The following is a 21,681-nucleotide window of genomic DNA, read 5'->3' on the forward strand; positions in this document are numbered from 1 at the left end:
ACTAGTGGTAAAGAACCCATCTGCCAATGCAGGAGATGCAGGAGACAGGTTTGATCCCTGGGCCAGGAAGATCTCCTAGAGGAGGGCACAGCAACCCACTCCAGTATTCTTGCCTGGAGAATTCCCATGGACAGAAGAACCTGGTGGGCTACAGTCCACAGGGTCTCAAAGAATCAGACAGGACTAAAGTGATTTAGCATGCACAATGTAATGAAGCAGGTCCGAAGGGTTATTTGTGTAGCATAAATGAGAGTCTTCTAAAGAGTGAACTCAGTTGAGTGGATCAGCTAAGTCGTTGGCATATTCACAGAATGCTGATACTTGCTCTGAAGCCTAATCATGCTCATGACAGAGTAGATGAGCTTACTGAACCATTTACATGCTTCAATGAACATATGGCTTTAAAAACCTTTGAACTATCTAAAGCATTGCTTTCAACCAATTCTGGGAGGCCCAAAAATAACCAATTGTGATATAACTATAGAAGACTTAAAAATCCATTCCAAAAAGAGTCACATCTGAGAAAATCAGTAAAAGAATCAACAGCATAACAGGGTTAAATAACCAATGGTTTCAGTTCAGTTCAGTCGCTGTCATGTCCAACTCTTTGTGACCCCATGGACTGTAGCACACCAGGCCTCCCTGTCCATCACCAATTCCCAGAGTTTACCCAAACTCACATCCATTGAGTCAGTGATGCCATCCAACCATCTCATCCTCTGTCATCCCTTTCTCCTGCCCTCAATCTTTCCCAGCATCAGGGTCTTTTCAAATGAGTCAGCTCTTCACATGAGGTGGCCAAAGTATTGGAGTTTCAGCTTTAACATCAGTCCTTCCAGTGAACACCCAGGAGTGATCTCCTTTAGAATGGACTGGTTGGATCTCCTTGCAGTCCAAGGGACTCTCAAGAGTCTTCTCCAACACCACAGTTCAAAAGCATCAATTCTTCAGCACTCAGCTTTCTTTACCATCCAACTCTCACATCCATACATGATCACTGGAAAAACCATAGCCTTGACTAGACGGACATTTATTGACAAAGTAATGTCTCTGCTTTTTAGTAGGCTGTCTAGGGTGGTCATAACTTTCCTTCCAAGGAGTAAACATCTTTTAATTTCATGACTGCAGTGATTTTGGAGCCTCAAAAAAGAAAGTCAGCAACTGCTTCCACTGTTTCCCCATCTATTTGCCATGAAGTGATGGGACCAGATGCCATGATCTTAGTTTTCTGAATGTTGAGATTTAAGCCAACTTTTTCACTCTCCTCTTTCACTTTCATCAAGAGGCTCTTTAGTTCTTCACTTTCTGCCATAAGGGTGGTGTCATCTGCATATCTGAGATTATTGATATTTCTCCCGGCAATCTTGATTCCAGCCTGTGCTTCCTCCAGCCCAACGTTTCTCACCATGTACTCTGTGTATAAGTTAAATAAGCAGGGTGACAATTTACAGCCTTCACGTACTCCTTTTCCTATTTGGAACCAGTTTGTTGTTCCATGTCCAGTTCTAACTGTTGCTTCCTGACCTGCATACAGCTTTCTCAAGAGGCAGGTCAGGTGGTCTGGTATTCCCATCTCTTTCAGAATTTTCCACAGTTTATTGTGATCCACACAGTCAAAGGCTTTGGCATAGTCAATAAAGCAGAAATAGATGCTTTTCTGGAAATCTCTTGTTTTTAGATGATCCAGCAGATGTTGGCAATTTGATCTCGGGTTTCTCTGCCTTTTCTAAAACCAGCTTGAACATCTGGAAGTTCATGATTCACGTGTTGCTGAAGCCTGGCTTGGAGAATTTTGAGCATTATTTTGCTAGCATGTGCTGCTGCTGCTGCTGCTAAGTTGCTTCAGTTGTGTCCGACTCTGTGCGACCCCAGAGACGGCACCCAGCAGGCTCCCCCATCCCTGGGATCTCCAGGCAAGAACACTGGAGTGGGTTGCCATTTCCTTCTCCAATGCATGAAGGTGAAAAGTGAAAATGAAGTTGCTCAGTCGTGTCTGACTCTTAGCGACCCCACGGACTGCAGCTTACCAGGCTCCTCCATCCATGGGGTTTTCCAGGCAAGAGTACTGGAGTGGGCTGCCATTGCCTTCTCTTGCTAGCGTGTGAGATGAGGACAACTGTGTACTAGTTTGAGCATTCTCTGGCATTGCCTTTCTTTGGACTTGGAATGCAAACTGACCTTTTCCGGTCCTGTGGCCATTGCTGAGTTTTCCAAATTTGCTGGCATATTGAGTGTACCACTTTCACAGCATCATCTTTTAGGACTGGAAATAGGTCAACTGGAATTCCATCACCTCCACTAGCTTTGTTCGTAGTGATGCTTTCTAAGGCCCACTTGACTTCACATTCCAGGATGTCTGGCTCTAGATGAGTGATCACACCATCATGATTATCTGGGTCGTGAAGATCTTTTTTGTACAGTTCTGTGTATTCTTGCCACCTCTTCTTAATATCTTCTGCTTCTGTTAGGTCCATACCATTCTGTCCTTTATTGAGCCCATCTTTGCATGAAAGTTCCCTTGGTATCTGTAATTTTCTTGAAGAGATCTCTAGTTTTTCCCATTCTATTATTTTCCTCTATTTCTTTGCACTGATCACTGAGGAAGGCTTTCTTATCTCTCCATGCTATTCTCTGGAACTCTGCATTCAGATGCTTGTATCTTTCCTTTTCTCTTTGCTTTTCGCTTCTCTTCTTTTCACTGCTATTTGTAAGGCCTCCTCAGACAGCCATTTTGCTTTTTCACATTTCTTTTTCTTGGAGATGGTCTTGCTCCCTATCTCTTGTACAACGTCATGAACCTTCATCCACAGTTCATCAGGCACTCTGTCTATCACATGTAGATCTATCAGATGTCTGTCAGTCCCTTAAATCTACTTCTCACTTCCACTATATAATCATAAGGTGATTTAGGTCATACCTCAATGTTCTAGTGGTTTTCCCTACTTTCTTCAATTTCAGTCTGAATTTGGCAACAAGGAGTTCATGATCTGAGTCACAGTCAGCTAGCTCCCAGTCTTGATTTTGCTGACTATATAGAGCTTCTCCATCTTGGGCTGCAAAGAATATAATCAGTCTGATTTTGGTGTTGGCCATCTGGTGATATCCATATGTAAAGTCTTCTCCTGTGTTGTTGGAAGAGGGTGTTTGCTATGACCAGTGCATTCTTGGCAAAACTTTGCCCTGCTTCATTCTGTACTCCAAGGCCAAATTTGCCTGTTACTCCAGGTGTTTCTTGACTTCCTACTTTTGCATTCCAGTCCCCTATAATGAAAAGGACATCTTTTGGGGGTGTTAGTTCTAAAAGGTCTTGTATGTCTTCATACAAGAGGAGCCTGGTAGGCTGCAGTCCATGGGGTCGCTGAGGGTTGGACACGACTTCACTTTAACGCATTGGAGAAGGAAATGGTAACCCACTCCAATGTTCTTGCCTGAATAATCCCAGGGCCGGGGGAGCCTGGTGGGCTACCATCTATGGGGTCGCACAGAGTTGGACACGACTGAAGTGACTTAGCAGTAGCAGTAGCAGTTCTAAAAGGTCTTGTATGTCTTCATAGAACCATTAAAATTCAGCTTCTTCAGCATTACTGGATGGGGCACAGGCTTGGATCACCGTGATATTGAATGGCTTCCCTTGGAAACAAACAGAGATCATTCTGTTGTTTTTGAGACTGCATCCAAGTACTGCATTTTGGATTCTTTTGGTTTACATCACATAATCACTCTCATAAATCTGCCAACTTTAAAAAGACAGGAATTCCCTGATGACCCAGATGATTGGGACACATTGCTTTCACTGCCATGGGCCTGGGCTCAATCCCTGGTTTGAGAACTAAGATCCCATGTGCCATGCAGGCAAAAACACAAAAATTATCAAGAGATTTGAAAGATCAAAGATGAGCAAAAATAGTTTGTTATAAATCACTTAGATTGACAGTTATACAATATAAAAATATGGTAAACTTTTTAGCACAGCAATAAAAGTTCTTTCAGCTCTATAAAATGACTATATATTTTTTTTTAAATTGGTTACACTACAAATTATGTGCTGCAGTCCATGGGTCACAAAGAGTCAGACACAACTTAGCAACTGAACAAATTATGAGTTGAGTTAAAGAAATAAATAGTTCACTGAAACTTCAGAGACCTAAGACGGCTTAAAAAAATAGACTTTTATGATAACCAAAAAGTCCAGTGTATAAGTTAATTACTTGTCAATCTAGAATAGAAGCCTTCATGAGACAAATCGAGCCTAACTAAGGCAAGCAGATAATAAGACAAGCTGCATCAAAAGCATAGAGCAAAGGGTAATTTTCTCTAATAACCTGTAAAATTTCTTTACAACCTTCATTAGCGGTAAATAATATAAGACGGTTCCAGAATTAATGACGTTTCAATTCATGATTTTTCAACCTTACAGTGGTGAGAAAGAGATCCTCATTCAACAGAAACTGTCCTTTGAATTTTGATTTTTCCTGGGATGAGGCAGAGACCCATAGTTTCCAGTCAGCCACACAATCACAAGCGTAGACAATCTATACATTCACAATCATTCTGTACCCAGAAAACTATTGTTTTTCACCTTCAGAATAGCATTCAATAAATTACTGATAGTCCACATTTTATTATAAAATAGGTTTTTTGTTAGATGATTTTGCCCACCTGTAGACTAACATGGCTGTTTTGAGCACTTCTAATACAGGCTAGTCTAAGCTATGATGATAGGTAAGTTAGGTCCATTAAATGATTTTTGACTTATGATATTTTCAACTTACAATGGGCTATGAAAGTTATCAGGTCACAATCCCATCGTAAGTCAAGGAAGATCTGTAAGTGGAAAATAAGATTCACCATCACATATATTCAACTCACTCACAGGTTTTCAGTACCTGCATATCAACGTACACCTGTGTTTTAATCTTACATTTATCACTGAGCTTCCAATTATAAGGAAGAAATGTTAGTTCCTTAAGAAAAAAACTGTTCAATTTCAAATAGTAATGGCATGTTCCTTTTCTACGTAAAGTTTCAGAATATTGCTTATGCATTATCCAAGGAAAAAGAAAATCATATTTAAAGGGACAGACTTTTCTCAGCTTTGTTCTTCCCAATGATAAGAAATATATTTTTAACTGCCACATGACATAAGTCAGCTTACGAAATGAAGTCTTTACAGTAAGGCATGTGATTCTTTATCCCTCTCAGCAGATCTCTTCCTAACTGATAAATTCTTTCCTAAATTATCCAAAGCTGAACAATAAAATGCAGTAGTAGAGAGGACAAAGAAAATGAGAAAAAAAGGGGGGGGACTTTTTTTCTTCTTTCTTTCAGCAAAAGCAGATATAGAATTTTATAATGCATACATTATAGTTAAGCATACATATATTAAACCCCTAGAAGGCAATGGCACCCCACTCCAATACTCTTGCCTGGAAAATCCCATGGGTGGAGGAGCCTGGTAGGCTGCAGTCCATGGGGTCGCTCAGAGTCAGACACAACTGAGCGACTTCACTTTCTCTTTTCACCTTCATGCATTGGAGAAGGAAATGGCAACCCACTCCAGTGTTCTTGCCTGGAGAATCCCAGGGACGGGGGAGCCTGGTGGGCTGCCGTCTATGGGGTCGCACAGAGTCGGGCACGACTGAAGCGACTCAGCAAAGATAAAATAATGGAAAGAAAATACACAAAATACGAGTAACCTTATTGGGATGGTAGAGATTAGTACTAGAGATTTCCCACTTTTTAAATGTTTTTCAAATGTTCTCCAACATTAGTTTCATCACTATTATAACCAGAAAGTAAAACTAAAATTGTTAACAGCATAAAAAGCCTTTTAATCTTCTTCTGTTTGGCTGAAGAATGGTGATACTTCAGGCATTCTTATTTTGTGCTATGATCTAATGCTTCACCTAGCCTTCCCACCCAGAAGTTTGACAGAAATGCAGATATAATGAGCCTACATCTTAGTAAGATTTCTAGCTGCACATTAAGCTAGTTCTAGACTATTCATCTAGAAATAAACACCTATGTTGGTTCCTATCTAAGCCCTCCCTATCTGTTAATCTATAATGATCATTTTTTGGGACTTACCTATTAGATACAGTCATGGAATTCAATAAATTTTGATAGTCAGAGATAATAAAAGAAATATATTAATCATACCCCTACAGTCTGGGTAATCTTTTAAAAGAAAGCATAGTTCCCAACTTTAAACCCAAGCCATCATCCCCTATCACTTTAACCACATCCACTGAAATGAACCAAAAGCAGACACGAGTACATCAAAGAGTCTTTAAATAAAATCTGAGGAAACACTAGAACCTTCGGGCGATACGATGCTGCAATACTGAAATGCCTGTCCTGACTCTTATGGCAACTTTGTTCAGTCACTTTGAAATGTCCATCTAGGGCACGGTTTCTCAGTCTTGACACTGTTGACAGTTTGGGCTGAATAACTGTTGTGGAGACTGCTCTGTGTATTGGAGGATATTTAACAGCATCCCTGGCCTCTATGTACTAAATATCAGTATTATCTTCCCGGCTGGAACAAGCGAAATTGTTTCCTGACACTGCCAGATGAATTCTGTGGGCAACCTTTCCTCACAAGCCCCCAGTGAGAAGCACTGGTTGAGGAAGAGAGCAATCATCAGTAACGGTCCTGTCAATGTAGGTCAGTGATCTTATCTGGGATTTTCATAAAAAGACATTGAAGAGTATAGCCGGGTTCATAATTATAAGCACATTTGTGAAATTTGTTTTGAAAGCTCTATAAGAGCAAGGTCAAGGTCTTTTTTTTTCCCCTGGGTACTGTATTTACAGCAGTTTCTGGCCCATGATCATGTGTGGCAATGTCTGTTAAATGAGCTAAATTATATAGATATTCTACCCATAGTATTGGGAAGTCAGTTATTATTCAATTTTCAGGATAAACTATCATGACTTCTATGTGTATTATCATTTCTTAAATGTATTTCTCCTATCCATTTTAACTAAAAAATCTACTAGTTAAATCAAATCTAAAAATTAATTATTAAGACCTTTGATGTAACCACGATATCTGAACCAATTACCTGTACATTATAGAACACAGGTGACAGCAAAGGGAAGTAGGAAAATTAACATAAGAAAGTAAGTAAACTTCACCAGGAATCTGTGCTGAAGATCTAGCAATTCAGGGCACTCCTACTAGAGATGATGGAAGAAATTTAGGTGTTGTCACTTTTCTGTCCAGATTGCTGTTTCTTCACTTGGCTTATTGTTCGTAATTCAGCTAAGGACTCATTCTCTAAGTATTCTCCAAATAACATAGGCAAGTAGTTTTTAAACTTTTTTTTTTTTGGAGCCACAGACTCACTTTCAAAATCTGATGAAATGATAATTATAAATCAATTGAGAAAGGGAGGAATCTGATAAAAACTAGACCCTCTTCCTAGAAAAATACACTCACATAACCAACTTTACTATATAATGTGAGGGTGTTTGTAAATTGCCTAAAATCTACTGATGACAATGGTTTCTCTCATTCCTACAAGATTATTGCTGCTGCTGCTAAGTCGCTTCAGTCATGTCCGACTCTGTGCGATGCCATAGACGGCAGCCCACCAGGCTCCTCTGTCCCCGGGATTCTCCAGGCAAGAATACTGGCGTGGGTTGGACTTCCTTCTCCAATGCACGCATGCATACTAAGTCGCTTCAGTCATGTTCGACTCTCTGTGATCCTATGGACAGCAGCCCATTACGCTCCTCTGTCCACGGGATTCTCCAGGCAAGAATACTGGAGTGGGTTGCCATTTCCTTCTCCCACAGACTATTAGTATTTAGTAATTTGGCAATTTAAGTAAGTGGTGAAACAGTTTCTCATCTACGTCAACTTAAATGATGTGGCTTCTAGTCTGTCAGTAGGACAGCTGGTATAGTGATTCTGATAATCTAAAACAGAATCTGTGGGAAAAGTGCTTATGAACTAAAAAGTACTAACAACACACAGCCTTAGCTTATGTTCTTCATTTTTGTCTCCCCAACCAGATTATAAAGAACTTGAGAGTAGTGACTATATATTTTAACTCTCCTGAAGACTTTTTGGTGTCCAGTAAGCCTCACCTAGAGCCAGATATCCTGGAATGTGAAGTCAAGTGGGCCTTAGAAAGCATCACTACAAACAAAGCTAGTGGAGGGGATGGAATTCCAGTTGAGTTGTTTCAAATCCTGAAAGATGATGCTGTGAAAGTGCTGCACTCAACATGCCAGCAAATTTAGAAAACTCAGCAGTGGCCACAGGACTGGAAAAGGTCAGTTTGCATTCCAGTCCCAAAGAAACGCAATGCCAAAGAATGCTCAAACTATTACACAATTGTACTCATCTCACACGCTAGTAAAGTAATGCCTAAAATTCTTCAAGCCAGGCTTCAGCAATACGTGAACCATGAACTTCCAGATGTTCAAGCTGGTTTTAGAAAAGGAACCAGAGATCAAACTACCAACATCTGCTGGATCATCGAAAAATAAGAGCGTTCCAGAAAAACATCTATTTTTCCTTTACTGACTATGCCAAAACCTTTGACTGTGTGGATCACAATTAACTGTGGAAAATTCTGAAAGAGATGGAAATACCAGACCACCTGACCTGCCTCTTGAGAAACCTATGTGCAGGTCAGGAAGCAACAGTTAGAACTGGACATGGAACAACAGACTGGTTCCAAATAGGAAAAGGAGTACGTCAAGGCTGTATATTGTCATCCTGCTTATTTAACTTACATGCAGATTACATCACGAGAAATGTTGGGCTGGAGAAAGCACAAGCTGGAATCAAGATTGCCAGGAGAAACATCAATAACCTCAGATATACAGATGATACCACCCTTATTGCAGAAAGTAAAGAAGAACTAAAGAGCCTCTTGATGAAAGTGAAGGAGGAGAGTGAAAAAGTTGGCTTAAAGCTCAACATTCAGAAAACCAAGATTATGGCATCTGGTCCCATTACTTCATGGCAAATAGATGGGGAAACAGTGGAAAGAGTGGCTGACTTTATTTTTTAGGGCTCCAAAATCACTGCAGATGGTGACTGCAGCCATGAAATTAAAAGACGCTTACTCCTTGGAAGGAAAGTTATGACCAACCAAGACAGCATATTAAAAAGCAGAGACATTATTTTGTCAATAAATGTCCGTCTATGGTTTTTCCAGTGGTCATGTATGGATGTGAGAGTTGAACTGTGAAGAAAGCTGAGTGCCGAAGAATTGATGCTTTTAAACTGTGGTGTTGGAGAAGACTCTTGAGAGTCCCTTGGACTGCAAGGAGATCCAACCAGTCCATCCTAAAGGAGATCAGTCCTAGGTGTTCACTGGAAGGACTGATGTTAAAGCTGAAACTCCAATACTTTGGCCACCTGATGCGAAGAGCTGACTGATTTGAAAAGACACTGATGCTGGGAAACATTGAGACCAGGAGGAGAAGGGGATGACAGAGGATGAGATGTTTGGATGGCATCACCGACTCAATGGACATGGGTTTGGGTGGACTCCGGGAGTTGGTGATGAACAAGGAGGCCTGGCGTGCTGCGGTTCATGGGGTCACAAAGAGCCGGACATGACTGAGCGACTGAACTGAACTGAAGACTGAATGAACATTTCTTAACGTCTATCTCAAGCAAGAAATTCTGGCTTATTTCCAGAGTTCAGGGAGGTGGTGGGAGTAACCACCTCTAATCTGCACTCAGAGATAATACAGCAAGACCAAACACTTTATTAGCTTCACAAGATTATCACTTGACTAGTCCTATCTTTGTAAGTCATGTATTAGTTCACCTACTTACCTATTCCAGTACTATGGCTACACAGAGAAGTAAACATTGGAAAAAATGAAGACTTTATAAATCATGAATTGGAGAGAGAGAAAAAAAAAGAAATCCATCAAGTTTCTCTCCTCAAAACTGGCATCTGCTACATTCTTCGAATCAAGTTGTCAAGACTCAGTGCAAAGAAAATGAACTGTTTGGAGGATCAAGCCAATAAGTCTAAGCTCTTCTCTTTGCTTCAGTTCAGTTCAGTCGCTCAGTCGTGTCCGACTCTTTGCGACCCCATGAATCGCAGCACGCCAGGCCTCCCTGTCCATCATCACCATCTCCCAGAGTTCACTCAGACTCATATCCATAGAGTCAGTGAGGCCATCCAGCCATCTCATCCTCGGTCATCCCCTTCTCCTCCTGCCCCCAATCCCTCCCAGCATCAGAGTCTTTTCCAATGAGTCAACTCTTCACATGAGGTGGCCAAAGTAATGTTCCATGGTGAGTTCTATACTAATTTTATTTTTCTGGCAAAAAATTATAGCATATAATGAATACCATATGGACAACAAATTCCAGCTCTGTTAAAATCCAAAGGGCTCTGGATAAATCCTATCTTTTTTTTTTGGAGTCCAACTCAAAAGTTACCTTTTCATGAACTCTTTTCCTTTGACTTTGAGTTGTCTAGCATTTTTGTCCACAGTCTTTCAGATCATATTATCATATATTTTACTGGTCAGAACTGCATACATAAGCGCCTGTCTTATCTCCTTACCCAGATCAAATTCTGTATAGCATATCTATGTAGCACAGATTTAGCTACACATTTAGTACCTTCTAAAGGAGCACTGAAATAAAACAAAGTTATATGACTTATCCAGGACTCATTTTCTTCTTCCATAAAAACAATACTAATACTTCCAGATCCCCAAATGACTGTATCATCGATCAAATTAATGTGAATGTCGTGACAGAAGACTTCTAATAGTTCATACAGGAAGAAAATAGGTCATTCTTCACATGGTCAGAAGCTCATTCCTTGGAGATCCTATACTCAAATGAGCAGAAGCCAATTCTCACCAGACTTTCTTTGATAGGAGAAGGAGCAGAACCCTGATTCCTAAAGTCCTGTTCTGTTACTTCTTTCTGCTTTTCTTTGAAACTGACTACTAGTCTACAATGCCTGGTTCACCCTTTGAGATAAAGAATATAAAAAAAGAATAATTCTATTAAATAATTCTGTTTAGTAGTCCTATTAAATCTACTTTGTAAAGATGCCAAGAAGATGAATAAGACACTTATATAGAACCAGGAAAGGCACTATACAAATAAACTATAGCAAACAGCTACTTTAACATTTATAAATTCTATATGGCACCCCACTCCAGTACTCTTGCCTGGAAAATCCCATGGATGGAGGAGCCTGGCGTGCTGCGATTCATGGGGTCGCTAAGAGTCGGACACGACTGAGTGACTTCACTTTCACTTTTCACTTTCATGCACTGGAGAAGGAAATGGCAACCTACTCCAGTATTCTTGCCTAGAGAATCCCAGGGATGGGGGAGCCTGGTGGTTGCCGTCTCTGGGGTCTCGCAGAGTCGGACACGACTGAAGCGACTTAGCAGCAGCAGCATCGTGCCTAATTAACAATTTAAATTGATACGTTTTAAAAAATGAGGCCAACATAGAAATCACTTAAAAGCATCAAAGTAGGATGAGATTAGTAAAAAACAAAAGCAAGAGATGAACCAGAAAGTAGATTAGAAGGCCATCAGAAATAAGATAAATGTCTCTACCTTCAAAATGACAACCCACTTCAACCAAATGTTACAAAAACTAACTGGACATACTACAAGTTTGTTACATAATTCACAAATTCAAGAAAACCTGCAAATTAAAATCTAGTCTAGTTAATCACAATGAAGGAAAAGAACAAACAAATGGATTACAAATCTGCCGCCAAAATTTGCAAAAATTTTGGAGTATAATTATTGGAATATAATCATATAATAATAATAATATAATCCAATTATATATTAATATAATCCAATACTTTGGCAACATGATATGAAGAACTGACTCATTGGAAAAGACCCTGATGCTAGGAAAGATGGAAGGCGGGAGGAGAAGGGGACGACAGAGGATGAGACGGTTGGATGGCATCACCAACTCGAAGGACATGAGTTTGAGTAAGCTCCAGGAGTTGGTGATGGATGGGGAAGCCTGGTGTGCTGCAGTCCAAGGGGCTGCAAAGAGTTGGACATGACTGAGCAACTGAACTGAACTGAATAATATAATTGGAATTATATTATAAATTATAAAAAATAATAATATAATTATTCCCAAATTAGAGGGAAGCCAGAAAGCGAAAAGAACACCTGGAGGTTAGCAGTTGCTGCTGGAGGTTAGCAGTAGGAAGGCCATAAAACAGCAAAGAAAAAGTCTTTACTCCTTAAGGATCATGGGTTTCCTGTGGAAAATGTTCTGATGCTCCCATGGCCCCTAGAGAAACAAAAAACACTTTACAAATGACATAACAAATATTCCTAAAGGCCACGAGTGATACAAAGCTATCATAAACAATAACACATTATTTAAAGCACAGTTTAAAGGGTTATTTCCCGTCCTTCAGGCTTTACCCACACACAATGTACACTCAAGTAGTTTCTATGATAAAAACCTATAAATCTATAATCCTTTTTTATAAATCAAACCAATGAATGCTCAGACAAAAATACTAAGCTGACATGAATATCCACGAAAAAATTTATATACAGCCCAATCAGAAAGCAGTAGAAGAATAAAAAACACATATCTCAAAAGCTCAGCACAATAAATTTAGAAACAAATGGCTAAGTATACTTGTAGTTATTTTAAAAAAGGTACCACCCACCTGTAAAATTATATAAGACCGCCATTAAAACAGTTAATTTACTCCACATTCACCCTTAATGTTCTGTCAGTCTTTACTTAGATAAGGTAGTGCAAAGATTTCAGAGGAGAGTTCCTAGTTTAGAAAACTAAAACACTGGGAATGAGTTGGGCAACTCCTCAACCAGCCTCTCATAACATGCGACTATTCATTTCCTCATTAATGCAGTAAGTTTATATTTGGCATCACTATACCCTGCTTATTTAACTTATATGCAGAGTACATCATGAGAAATGCTGGGCTGGAAGAAGCACAAGCTGGAATCACGATTGCTGGGAGAAATATCAATAACCTCAGATATGCAGATGACACCACCCTTATGGCAGAAAGTGAAGAGGAACTCAGAAGCCTCTTGATGAAAGTGAAAGAGGAGAAGGAAAAAGTTGGCTTAAAGCTCAACATTCAGAAAATGAAGATCATGGTATCCGGTCCCATCACTTCATGGGAAACAGATGGGGAAACAGTAGAAACAGTGTCAGACTTTATTTTGGGGGGCTCCAAAATCACAGCAGATGGTGATTGCAGCCATGAAATTAAAAGACGTTTACTCCTTGGAAGAAAAGTTATGACCAACCTAGATAGCATATTCAAAAGCAGAGACATTATTTTGCCAACAAAGGTCCATCTTGTCAAGGCCATGGTTTTTCCAGTGGTCATATACGGATGTGAGAGTTGGACTGTGAAGAAGGCTGAGTGCCGAAGAATTGATGCTTTTGAAGTGTGGTGTTGGAGAAGACTCTTGAGAGTTCCTTGGACTGCAAGGAGATCCAACCAGTCCATTCTAAAGGAGATCAGCCCTGGGATTTCTTTGGAGGGAATGATGCTGAAGCTGAAACTCCAGTACTTTGGCCACCGCATGCGAAGAGTTGACTCATTGGAAAAGACTCTGATGCTGGGAGGGATTCGGGGCAGGAGGAGAAGGGGATGACAGAGGATGAGATAGCTGGATGGCATCACTGACTTGATGGACGTGAGTCTGAGTGAACTCCAGGAGTTGGTGATGGACAGGGAGGCCTGGCATGCTGCAATTCATGGGGTCACAAAGAGCCAGACATGACTGAGAGACTGAACTGAACTGCGCTGAACTGATGCCTGGTACTATCATAAGTACCTGTGATTCAACAAGCAGTAAGAACAGGCTAATTCCTACTTGCATGGCCCTTAAAGTCTGGTGAGACAGTTAACCAAGCAACTACAACTAGGGTAAGGTATTATAACAAGGGAAAAGGAAGAGCTATGGACGGTATGTAATAGAGGGTAGTAACCGAGACAGGGAAGTCAAGGAAAAATCTGCATAATCAAGTAATATCCAAGACAAGAAGGATGAAAAGGAAATGGTTAGGTTAAAAACACATGAAAAGATGTTCAACATCACTCATTATCAGAGAAATGCAAATCAAAACCACAATGAGGTACCATCTCACGCTGGTCAGATGGCTGCTATCAAAAAGTCTACAAACAATAAATGCTGGAGAGGTTGTGGAGAAAAGGTAACGCTCTTACACTGTTGGTGGGAATGCAAACTCGTACAGCCACTATGGAGAACAGTGTGGAGATTCCTTAAAAAACTGGAAACAGAACTCCCATACAACCTAGCAATCCCACTGCTGGGCATACACACTGAGGAAACCAGAATTGAAAGAGACACATGTACCCCAATGTTCATCGCAGCACTGTTCACAATAGCTAGGACATGGAAGCAACCTAGATATCTATCAGCAGACAAATGGATAAGAAAGCTGTGGTACATACACACAATGGAAGATTACTCAGCTATTAAAAAGAATACATTTGAATCAGTTCTAATAAAGTGGATGAAACTGGAGTCTATTATACAGAGTGAACTATGTCAGAAAGAAAAACACCAATACAGTATACTAACGCATATATATGGAATTTAGAAAGATGGTAACGATGACCCTATATGCAAAACAGCAGAAGAGACACAGATGTAAAGAACAGTCTTTTGGACTCTGTGGGAGAAGGCGAGGATGGGATGATTTGAGAGAATAGCACTGAAACATGTATATTATCACATGTGAAATAGATCGCCACTCCAGGTTCGATGCATGAGACAGGATGCTCAGGGCCAGTGCACTGGGATGACCCTGAGGGAAGAGACGGGGAGGGAGGTGGGAAGGGGGTTCAGGATGGGGGACACATGTACACCCATGGCTGATTCATGTCAATGTGTGGCAAAAACCACTACAATATTGTAAAGTAATTAGCCTCCAACTAAAATAAATAAATTAATTTTTTTTTAATGGTTAGGTCAAGTTTCTCAGGGTAGGCACCTAAGCCTTTTCCTTGCTATTCATATGAAGAATAGTATTCCTTCCCCTTCCCTCTTATACCAGTTTGCCATCTTTGTTTCAGTTTCATCCTGAATAGTTTGTATATGAGCAGGAAGTAGAACACCTATAGAAAAACCTATTCTGCTACTATTTCCAATCATTTGGTAGGTGGACTTAGTTGGACATAACTTCCAAAAGTAAAGTTCAAGTTAACTCAAATTTACCGGTAAGGACAGAGCAAATAGAGACATACTTTCTGCATACGGGATACCACTAAATGACAACCAAGAAAAAATTTCAAACCTTTCCTTATGGTGTTGAAAACTGATTTGGTTCCATATATAGATGGATAGACAGACACACCTTTGTAGTGAGAGAGAAAAAAAAAAAAACTGAAAAGAAGCCATCTAACAAAGAACAGTTAACTGAAATAAAGCAGTTAACTCAAATCTGAGAATTTAAAAAGACACTTTAGGTCACCTAGCCCTCACAGCTCAGTCGGTAAAGAATCTGCCTGCAATGCAGGAGACCTGGGTTCAATTCCTGGGTTGGGAAGATCCCCTGGAGAAGGAAATGGCAATCCACTCCAGTACTTTTGCCTGGAAAATCCCATGGACAGAGGAGCCTGGTGGGCTACAGTCCATGGGGTCGCAAGAGTCAGACACGACTTAGCAACTAAACCACCATAGCCATTATTAAGTAGACATCCTTAGTGAACATGATTGCTATTCTTGTTTAATCTCCAACTAGCAAAGGGCCAAGGTATAAGCTATTCTGTTTCCCTAAAGCTATACCCAGAATCACTGGCTCAGCTCCAAAGGCTACTTCCAAAGGCTCTGACTCATTGACAAATCTCAAAATGACAATAGGGCTTAGCCTATTTGAATAAAACAATGTGTATTTATTGGGTGAAAGATGGTAAACTCAGTGTTCCTTAATCCAAAGTTAGAGGATATCTGACAATCTTCTCAAGTGCCTAAATCTGCACAGAAAAATAGGTTTGAAGTATTCTTTGACCTTAAAAATATAATGAGGTATTTTAATTTCTTATAAATACCTTTGGAAGGTAAAAGCATTAACTGGCCTGATATCTTCATCAGAGGATTACTTTTACCAGTGGTACCATTACCTTAGTGCCAGCACATAAAACATATAAAAATAGCTCAATTATTACTCAATTTCTTTTTATTAAGAAAACAGAGAGCAGAAAATATAAATCAACTTTACAAATGTAATCTATCAAGAAAAACTAGAAGTATTTTTCATTATGAACAAAAAAGAGATCCAAAGTTTTTGATCCAGAAAATAGAAATGGAGTTACTTAACCTAAAGTCATGAATTGAAGAAGTTTCAGGCTGAAGCATATCATGTTGGATGATGGCATCTATGACTAAATGGAATATTTAAAATATTTAAATGGAATACTCAGAATATTTAAAATATTGCATCCCCATATTAGTCATGAGTATCTGGAGGAAGAGCAAAGTGTCTGGTGGTGTGGACCTTAAAGATCCCCACAATCTCTTAGGAGTGGGGAGTACAGCAGTGTGAAGAGGAAAAGGGTGATCAGCGGTCAGGGGAAAATTCTATACTAAAGAACATAACACAAACAACAAAAAGAGGTGACAAGTGACAAGCCTCAGCAAGGCAAATCAATGCTGGTGATACATAATCCCAAGGATTCCAACCTTAACTTTCTTCCCGAAATATTTTAATTTAGTCTGGGATTTTCATTTTTAGGTATATCTAATTTCACCACGAAAAGTAAAAGTAAGGTAGGATTCACTTGACAAAAATTATTGTAAAGGGAAACTATACTCTGTAACTAAGAGAGAGATCTCATGAATAATTCTTCACTGAGAGACAGCATGGATAGGGAGAGAGTTTTACAGCAAGAGAGAATTGTGCTCAGTCCTCTAACCCTCCTACTTGAGTTGTATGACCTTGTGTATATCGTTCAACTAAACCTTTTTCCTCATTTATAACCCTTAAAATATTATTTTAAGAATTGGCACAGAAGAGGCACTCAACAAGTGGCTCTTGTTATAATTATTATGGAATTGTGAAATGTTTCTCAGGAATATTTTTGAGCAATAAAACTGCATGTTACAAGAACAATAAAACTGCATGTGCAAGGAAATATCTGACCATTTAAAAATGCTTTAATTCCTATGGAATTCCTGGTTCCAAGGACTTTTTTTGTTCAGTAGAAAGATATAAAAAAGGAAAAAGAATATATCTTTTCAGATATTTTATTTTGTTAACTTTCAGAAGATAGGATATATTACACTTCTGGCATATCTCACATTTAAAACCCCATAGACAGATATATTTCTTTGTCAGACAGAACTCTGCTTTCCTCTGCATCCATATCAGCTGATAGAAACTGGCCAGCTGCGCTCAAAATTGTAACCTGGGCAATCCCACTCTGGTGGTATGATACAAGGAACAGGTTAATTCCACCAATATTTAAAATGCATATGCTGTTCAAGAGCTAAAAATCAGCCAGCACCATCTTACGTCACAATGTTATTCTCATTTCTCTATGAATCAAGTTAGCTACTCAACTCCTTACTGAGAGGCCATTCTGATACTCCATCAGGTAAAAGAGAAGAGGACAGGCTTGTTCTCTTTAGGGCTGGAATACAATTGATAAGCTTTTCTGAATAAGATTTTTTCTTCATGCATGCCCCTGTGATTTCACAAACTGTGGCATTTACAGGTTTGGGATGATTCCCTAAAGAAAACAAGCTTGTACTCTGCTTCAAGGACAGAAGAAAAGAAATGACACCCAACTCAACTAAGCAGGGTAACAGCATCAGTGTCATAAACGTGTTAACCCAATTTAGGCCCAATTTTCTGACCCTTCAAAAACTGAAAATTAATGCAAGCATCCTGGACTTGATTTTTCTTGGGAATGCAGGAACAGTTAAAATTTTCTCCAAGCGAAGCTTCATTTATCTACTTATGTTCTTAGAAACAGTGAAGTAAAATTAATACAACTTTTTAAAAATATACACACATATACACACATTTGTGTGTGTGTTTGCGTTTATAAAATCACTGTCTCCCACCAAAAACCATTGTAGGGACTTCTCTGGTAGTCTAGTGGTTAAGAACCTGCCTGCCAATGCATGGAACACGGGTTCAATCCCTGGTCCGGGAAGATCCCACAGGCCATGGAGCAACTAAGCCCGTATACCACAACTACTGAGACTGTGCGCTCTAGAGCCTGTGCTTCACAAGAGAAGTCACTGCAATGAGAAGCCCGCACACCGCAAGAAAAGTAGCGCCCACTTGCGCAAAAAAAGCACAGGCACAGCAACAAAGACCCAGCACAGCTGGAAAGAAAGAAAAAGATCAAGTTTTAAGGAAGGCTGCCAACAAATCTTTAAATATATATATATATATATAGAAGAAGAAATGACAATGCCCTGGATCACAGAAAATTAGGGGAAATTTTTGTTATTATCATGATAAATTCTACAATAAAATTAAAAACCATTTTAGGCTTTTCAGTTGGTGGGAATTGTACCCATTAATAATAGCATCTTTATCACACTTTCTGCTTCACCAGTCTTAAAAACCACTATTCGAAAACAACTTTAGACAGGATTAACGCAATTTTAATTTTTTAATCAAAAAAACTGAGAAAGACATGTTAAGTGACTTTCCTGACACTACCAAACTGGTTAATGGGATAGCCAGAACTGGTACCTAGATTTCCTAACTCCTAGGTCTTTCTAATAATCTGGTGGTCTCAAAGTTTAGCTCCGGAATTCTCTTTCAAGCTAAATATTTTGTGAAACTTCACTAATTCAACAGGTAAAACTGCAACTGCTCTGCCTGAAGTAGATATTGGGGCCAGAGCTCAGTATACCCATATTCCACTTCTCCTCCTCTGTGAGACTCTGAGGAGCTTCTGGAGATCAGGATGACTCAGAAAAAATATGGTTACTATAAAACACCATCATCAGATGGTGACTCATTCCCTTTGGGAAATCCATAAAGTTAATCTAATCTAAATATGAACAAGACTAGTAAAATAACACTTTTCATAGTTACCATATTTTCAAAAATATATATTGATAGGAGTAAAAGTAAAAATTACATCTGATGTGTACTGTTCCACAGATAGTGGACAGGCAGAGCTTACTAACTGCTGAACTACGCCCATGGTACTGTGTGATGTAACAGGAAGGAAGGAGGAGTACTTCATTCTTTGGCAATACTGTCACCTCATTTACAATGCTGACACAGGCACACTAGTTAAGTCTTTTGTTTCCAAAGTTAAATATAGATATCTTCCTTCAAATACAATTTAAATAAAATCTTAAATGGAAGTTATCTTATAAGCTGTTCTAGTTAAATGAGGTGGACTGGGGTGGGGCACTGTCAAGAAGAGGCAGTCAACCTCTCCAAAGCTGCTGAAGCCTTTTGGAACACCAAAATGGAGGAACAGCAGGCCAAAGGAAAGGATTATTTCAAGATTTCTAAGCAGCTTCTGAACCGAGAATGGTGAACAGCATGCTGTTCTGAATTTGCTGATGGACCGACACCTGAAGCAGAAGCAGAGGCCACAATTGATTTTTAGGCATAAATAAACGTATTTGAGTACAAACTACAGCATAAACTTCTTTTCCACACCCACCTGAGTAACCATCACATATTATGCTAACACTGTATATGTTTCTGCAAAAGGATTACTGTCAGAAGCACACACAAGGTTCATAAATCAAAGAAATATTATTTTTTCAAAATACCAGCATAAACCTTCCTGGGCTTGAACAACTGCCAACCAGCAGGTCAAGTTTATTAATAGCAAGGGCCAACTGAGAGCAAATCTCAAACTTAACTTACCTTTGAAAATAAACCTTAAATTTGGGAAAAAAACAGGATGAAGATGATTGATATTGTACATATAAAACCAATGAGTGACTGCATCTACAAAAAGCATGGAGAAAGTCAGAGCTGATCTCAAAGTTAAAATTACACAAAGTAAGAAAAGAAAATTAACCTTTGTATCAGCTCCAGAGAAGCCATTATCAGCTCTGCTCCTTTTTTTTTTTTTAATTTTTTTTCCTCTTTTTAAAAAAATTTTTATTTTTATTTTACTTTACAATACTGTATTGGTTTTGCCATACATTGACATGAATCCACCATGGGTGTACATGAATGAGTTCCCAATCCTGAATCTCCCTCCCATCTGCTCCTTTCTTACCACTAAAAACATTATATCCAATGAACTAGCTATTGTACCTAAAAATATATAGTGAAATTGTAACACATGATCATTTAAAGACTATGTAGTCTTTTGAAGAGGACAGCAAACTGGAATGTGACTTTGTTTCCTTCTTGCCTGTGCTACAGACCACATATATGAGCTAAAGCAAATAATTTTTCTCTCAGCTTTTTCATTTGTTAAAAAGGAATTTTAACAGCTATACTACCTACCCACAATAGTGCTGTAATTATTTGATAAAATAATATACATCAAAGCATGATTTAAAATATTAAATACCATGTAACTTGTATATTACAAAATATACCTATCTTACCAGTTAAAGTAAATAGAAAGCTTAATATATCTTTGTTAACTATACTCGAAAAGAATCTATATTAATTTACCAGTATTGACTCAAGAAGAAAAATCTCTATACCTATATAGTGGGAAACCATCTTACCTTGATAATCACAGATTACAGACAGACTCTGGTTCACTCTCAACATTACAGATACAGATCTGAGAATCTTTACCAAACAGCTGTCACAGTCAATAAAAACTTACCTCAAGGAGCAAATTTTCAGTTGAGCTTTGAGTTTTAACATAAAAATTATGTCTCATATGAGTGGGGAGATATTTTGCGTAAACATTTAAAGAAAGTACTAAAGAAGAAGTCTCTCTTTGAAAGAAAATACATCAGTACACAAAAATGATATGATTCACATAAATATATGGTGAACCCCTACTCCACTCTGTCCAAGGCCCTTTGTCACATAAGTTTGTTCTGTGGAGGCCTGGACCTACATGACTTTAACAAAATTTTTATCTAAATCAAATACTGAAATTTTGCTTTAAGGTTCCTGTTTGCTGGAAGAACTGAAAGAATTAAACATGTGAAATATTGCCTTAACAGAAGAGGCACCCAGTGATAGTTTCCGGTTATTTCATCATCAAAGATGCTGATGATAAAGCATGTGATTTGGGCCTCATGTGCTGTAAAGTATCACTTGGTTTTCTTGTTTAACATGTGATTAAACTGAAGCTCCAACAGTCTAGCATTCAAACACACAGGATCAGGCTTTTTTTTTTAACCATTTCTCAAAGGTCAAAGACACTTCAGATGTTAGGTACATTGAGAAAACTTACCAGTAACCCATTAAACGTATGTGTGGTGATTGGCCATTAAACTACAATAGTTATGTATAAGGGTTGTGTTATCTGTGTATCTGAGGTTATTGATATTTCTCCCAGCAATCTTGATTCCAGCTTGTGCTTCACCAAGCCCAGCATTTTGCATGATGCACTCTGAATATAAGTTAAATAAGCAGGGTGACAATATACAACTTTGACGTACTCCTTTCTCAATTTGCAACCAGTCCATGGTTTCATGTCTGGTTCTAACTGTTGCTTCTTGACCTGCAGACAGGTTTCTGAGGAGACAGGTAAGGTAGTC

At 39.0% G+C, this 21,681-nt stretch overlaps 1 protein-coding gene across 4 annotated transcripts in view; it reads right to left on the bottom strand.

Annotated features, from left to right (window-relative positions):
* The window catches only part of COMMD1 (copper metabolism domain containing 1), a 168,732-nt gene that overhangs the window by 51,838 nt on the left and 95,213 nt on the right, over window positions 1-21,681 (bottom strand). The window lies entirely within an intron of this gene.

This window comes from Ovis canadensis, chromosome 3 (genome assembly GCF_042477335.2).
Source record: "Ovis canadensis isolate MfBH-ARS-UI-01 breed Bighorn chromosome 3, ARS-UI_OviCan_v2, whole genome shotgun sequence".
NCBI classification, from domain to species: domain Eukaryota; kingdom Metazoa; phylum Chordata; class Mammalia; order Artiodactyla; family Bovidae; genus Ovis; species Ovis canadensis.